This window comes from Tamandua tetradactyla, chromosome 8 (genome assembly GCF_023851605.1).
Source record: "Tamandua tetradactyla isolate mTamTet1 chromosome 8, mTamTet1.pri, whole genome shotgun sequence".
Taxonomy (NCBI): domain Eukaryota; kingdom Metazoa; phylum Chordata; class Mammalia; order Pilosa; family Myrmecophagidae; genus Tamandua; species Tamandua tetradactyla.
The window spans coordinates 751500-756849 of record NC_135334.1 but is presented as its reverse complement, the minus strand read 5'-3'; the positions used below and the strand labels follow the sequence as shown (position 1 = coordinate 756849).

At 39.0% G+C, this 5350-nt stretch overlaps 1 pseudogene; it reads right to left on the bottom strand.

Moving 5' to 3' along the window:
• Positions 1-1372: 1372 nt before the first annotated feature.
• Positions 1373-2323, bottom strand: LOC143643138 (small ribosomal subunit protein uS2 pseudogene; annotated as a pseudogene).
• Positions 2324-5350: the final 3027 nt, after the last annotated feature.

Below are 5350 nucleotides of genomic sequence, written 5' to 3'. Positions count from 1 at the left end.
TGCCTTTTCTTCTTCTTTGATATAGGCATTTAGGGCAATAAATTTCCCTCTTAGGGACGCCTTTGCTGCATCCCATAAGTTTTGATATCTTGTGTTTTCATTTTCATTCACCTCGAGATATTTACTGATTTCTCTTGTAATTACTTCCTTGACCCACTGGTTGTTTAAGAGTGTGTTGTTGAGCCTCCACATATTTGTGAATTTTCTGGCACTTTGCCTATTACTGATTTCCAATTTCATTCCTTTATGATCTGAGAAAGTGTTGTGTATGATTTCAATCTTTTTAAATTTGTTGAGACTTGCTTTGTGACCCAGCATATGGTCTAACTTTGAGAATGATCCATGAGCACTTGAGAAAAAGGCGTATCCTACTGTTGTGAGGTATAATGTCCTATAAATGTCTAAGTCTAGCTCATTTATTGTAATATTCAAATTCCCTGTTTCTGTATTGATCCTCTGTCTAGATATTCTGTCCATTGATGAGAGTGGGGAATTGAAGTCTCCAACTATTATGGTAGATGTGTCTATTTCCCTTTTCAGTGTTTGCAGTGTTTGCCTCATGTATTTTGGGGCATTCTGGTTCAGTGCATAAATATTTATGATTGTTATGTCTTCATGTTGAATTGTTCCTTTTATTAGTACATAGTGTCCTTCTTTGTGTCTTTTAACTGTTTTACATTTGAAGTCTAATTTGTTGGATATTAGTATAGCTACTCCTGCTCTTTTCTGGTTGGTATTTGCATGAAATATCTTTTCCCAACCTTTCACTTTCAGCATATGTTTATCTTTGGGTCTAAGATGTGTTTCCTGTAGACAGCATATAGAAAGATCCTGTTTTTTAATCCATTCTGCCAGTCTATGCGTTTTGATTGGGGAGTTCAATCCATTAACATTTAGTGTTGTTACTGTTTGGGTAATACTTTCCTCTACCATTTTGCCTTTTGTATTTTGTATGTCATATCTTATTTTCCTTCTTTCTACACTCTTCTCCACACTTCTCTCTTCTGTCTTTTTGTATCTGTCTCTAGTGCTCCTTTTAGTATTTCTTGTGGAGCTGGTCTCTTGGTCACAAATTCTCTCAGTGATTTTTTGTCTGAATATGTTTTAATTTCTCCCTCATTTTTGAAGGACATCTTTGCTGGGTATAGAATTTCCTTCATTTTGAAAGATATTTTCACTGGATTTATGAGTAGACAGAATCTTCACATTTTAACTCTTTAAATATGTCACTCCATTGTCATGTAGCAAATATTATTTCTGAAGAGAAATCTGCTGTATGATAGTTACCCCTTAGTTTGTAATGTGTTCCCCTATCTCTGCCTTGCCTTTCTTTTTTTTTTTTTTTATAGAAACTTGTTTATTTTCCGGCAACTTGTTTACGAGCCTATGCAAGAACAGCTTATGACCACTCAGTGGTTGTTCCTACCCACTCAGTGGCCTGAGCAGTGGGAGCTGCAGACCAGTCTTCAGTTGCAGGCCGAGCACTCCAATCTTCAGTAGGGAACTGCTGAATAGGCACAGAGGGCACCTGTACACCTTCAGACCAGTCTGCAACTTCAGGCTGAGTAGCAGTAAATTCAGGAGCTGGAGCAGTCCATTCGCCCTGAAATTCCTCCTTGGTCACAACCTTTTCAGCAGCAGCTTGCTCTTCCTTTTCAATCTCTTCAGGATCCCTGTAGAAGTAGAGATCAGGCATGACTTCCCATGGGTGCTCACGGGAGATGGTGCCACACATGCGCAAAACTTCCCGGGCCAGCATCCACCACATCAGACCCACTGAGTGAGCTCCCTTGTTGCATGGGATGGCAATGTCCACATAGTGCAGAGGAGAATCTGTGTTACACAATGCAATGGTGGGCAGGTTAACATAGGATGCCTCTGTGAGAGGCTGGTGGTCAGCCCTGGGATCCATCACCACCAGAAGACGTGGCTCCCAAAAGGCGGCCTGAATCTGATTAGTGAAAGTTCCAGGGGTGAAGCGCCTGGCAATAGGAGTTGCTCCAGTGGCAGCAGCAAACTTTAGCACAGCCCGCTGGCCTGTATTCCTGGAGGATATGACACTGACATCAGTGGGGTTTTCAATGGCAACAATAGCACGAGCTGCCAGCAGAAGCTTCTCCCACGTCCTCTTCAGATTTATGATGTAGATAACATCACTTTTCCTTTTGTAGATGTACTGTTCCATCTGGAAGTCAAGGTTGGTGCCACCTAAATGGGTTCCTGCTGCAAGGAATTTGAGGACATCCTCCTCCTTCATCTGCAGGACATCAAGGGCTCCGGACATTGTTTAAATTTCCCTTTAAGTTATGATGGGAACCGAGGACAATGCTGTATGGACCCCTCTGTGGGTAGCGCCGAAAGGCCTTGGCTTTCTTTAAGATATTTAAATTGTCTTTTGTTTACAAAAGTTTGTATGTAATAAGCCAAGGTGTGTGTGTGTTTTTATGTTTGTTTATGTTTCTGTTTTTGCCCTGCTTTGGTGTTCTCTGATCTTCTTGGCTGTGTGGTCTGGTGTTTGCCATTAATTTTGGAAATTTTTCAGCCATTCTTTCTTTATATATTTCTTCTGCCCTATTCACTCCCTCTTTTCCATATAGGATACAAATTCCACATGTTAGTTTCATTTGTATAGTTCCATATCTCTTGGATGTTTAACTCCTTTTTTCCACTCTTTTTTGCTTTGCTCTTCATTTTGGATAATTTCTATTGACCTTACTTCATGTCACTGAATTTTTCCTCACTTGTGCTAAATCTTCTATCGAACTTGTTGAAAACATTCTTTATTTCTGCTATTTATTTTTCATTTATAGAATTTTCACTTGATTCTTTCTTTAGTTTCCTTTTCTGTTTGTTTTGCTGAACTTACTAGTCTGATATTACATGCTGTTCAATTTTTCCATTAGAGTCTTTAGTATATTTATCATAGTTATTCCAATTTCTTATCAGCTTTGCTCATCTGGACCCCTACCCTGGAAAGTATCTAGCTTTTCCTCAGTTTTGATGGGAATAAGAAACCCCACTCAAAATCCATGCCACTCATGATGGCCTAGATTTAACTTGTAGTCACTGATCCAAAGTCCTTTGTAAGACATTTTAATCTGGGTTCTATGATTTTTTCCTGGGTGGTCAGCATTCAAGATCAGCATGAAAGAGATGGCAAGAAAAATAGACGGCTTTTATATGAATGAATAAAACAGGCTTATTCATGCATCATGCCCATGCTAAGATGAGATCATATTCATATTTACTGAAGATCTGACATGAGTCCTACATTCCCTGCTAAGACCTACGTTCCCTAAGTCTCTGTTCCCCTAGAGTTTAGACTCTAGAATCTAGTTTAAACAAACAAAAACACTCTAATATCATTTGTCAATACAAATTACTTGCTTTGAAAATTTATATTTTGGGTATTGCATTACGTAATTTAATTTGTATGGTCAGTTTAGTTGAACATCACAGGTACACAGGGTCTTGAGCAGGGTGTGAGCTTTTGTTGGTTTGTCCACATTGGTGTGATGTCCTGATATATTCCAGAGTAATTTGGGCAGTGAATAAAGAAGTATTTGCAAAGTCCCCTTGGGGAACTGAGGAGAAAGGAGGAAATATTCAACTGCCCTATTTGGAGAATTTCTCCTCCCCCCCCCCCACTCTGGGATTCATTGGGGCATCACTCTGGACAAACCAACAAAACTTGGTTTGGAGAATTTCTGATATTCTTGTAAGCTGTGGGGACAACCAAATCAATAAACTGAGCCCTCAATCTTGGGGCTCGCCCCTATGAAACTTATTCCTGCAAAGGATAGGCTAAGCCTACTTAAAATTAAGCCTAAGAGTCATGCCCAGGGAGCCTCTTTTGTGGCTCAGATGTGGCTTCTCTCTCTAAGCCAACTCTGTAGGTGAACCCACTGCCCTCCCTCCTCTATGTGGGACATGACTCCCAGGGATGCAAATTTTCCTGGCAATGTGGGACAGAGCTCCTGGGATGAGCCAAGACTCAGCATCATGGGATTGAGAAAATCTTCTTGATGAAAAAGAGGAAGTGAAAAATGAGACAAAATAAAATTTCACTGGCTGAGAGATTTCAAACAGAGTCAAGAGGTTACCCTGGAGGTTATTCTTATGCATTATATAGATACCTTTTTTAGTTTATGGTGTTTTGAAGTGGCTGAAGGTAAGTACCTGCAACTGTTCAGCTGTGTTCAGTAGCCTTGACTCTTGAACATAGTTGTATAAAGATATAGCTTTCAGGGCAAGTAACAGTGGCTCAGTGGCAGAGTGTTCACCTGCCATCCCAGGGATCCGGGTTCAGTTCCCAGTCCCTGCCCATGAAAAAAAAAAATATATATATATATAACTTTTACAATGTAAGATTGTCGAAAACCCTGTGTCCGTTGCTCTTTTCATCCAGGGTATGGACAGATGAGTAAAAAAAAAATACATATATATATATGTATTTTATCCATATATATATATATATATATATATGGATAAAAATAAATAAATAATAGGCAGACAAAGGGTAAAATAAACTGGGTAGATGAAAACACTAGTGGTCAATGAGAGAGGGGTTAAGGAGTATGGAATGTACAAATTTTTTCTTTCTTCTTTTTATTTCTTTTTCTAGAGTGATGCAAATGTTCAAAAAATTATCGTGGTGATGAATACACAACTATGTGATGATATTGTGAACTACTGGGTACACAATATATGGACTGTATGTGTGTGAAGGTTTGTCAATAAAAATATTTTTTAAAAATTACTTGCTTTGGATTAATAAATGCCATTTCCCACTCATTAGAAATGTTTCTGCTGGAATATCTGGGCAATATATACTCAGCTGTACCCTTGGTAGTGACTAAACACATCATTAATTCTTCAAGTAGTTTGACATATCTCTGGAAGCAAATAGATAAGAACTTTAGATGACAACATATTAAAGAACTACAGACTCTAAAGTGTATCAAGGAGTCCTGAGCTTTTTAAGAAATCTTCTCTATGCCAGGAGGCCTTGCATCCATCGTGCTTCTGCTGTGCATTCACCATCTCTGCAGGGCGCTTACATAGCGAAGACAACCTTATTATAAAACCCTTCATTGCCCAGAATATCATTGGCCAAGCTCCCACTGTTACCAGTTATAATGTCACCACTTTAGAATAATCAGTGTTCTGTGCAGCCAAGATAACTTCAATTTTAAGTGGTCAAGAGGTTTTTACTTTTCCCACCATGGGTCTAAAGTGATAAAAATGCAATCACCTGAGATAAAAGTGCTTTATTTTTGTCTCTTGAGTAATTTAGCATGAATGCAGGGAGTACAAATATCCAGCCGTGAGAAATGAGAAGCAACCCAGA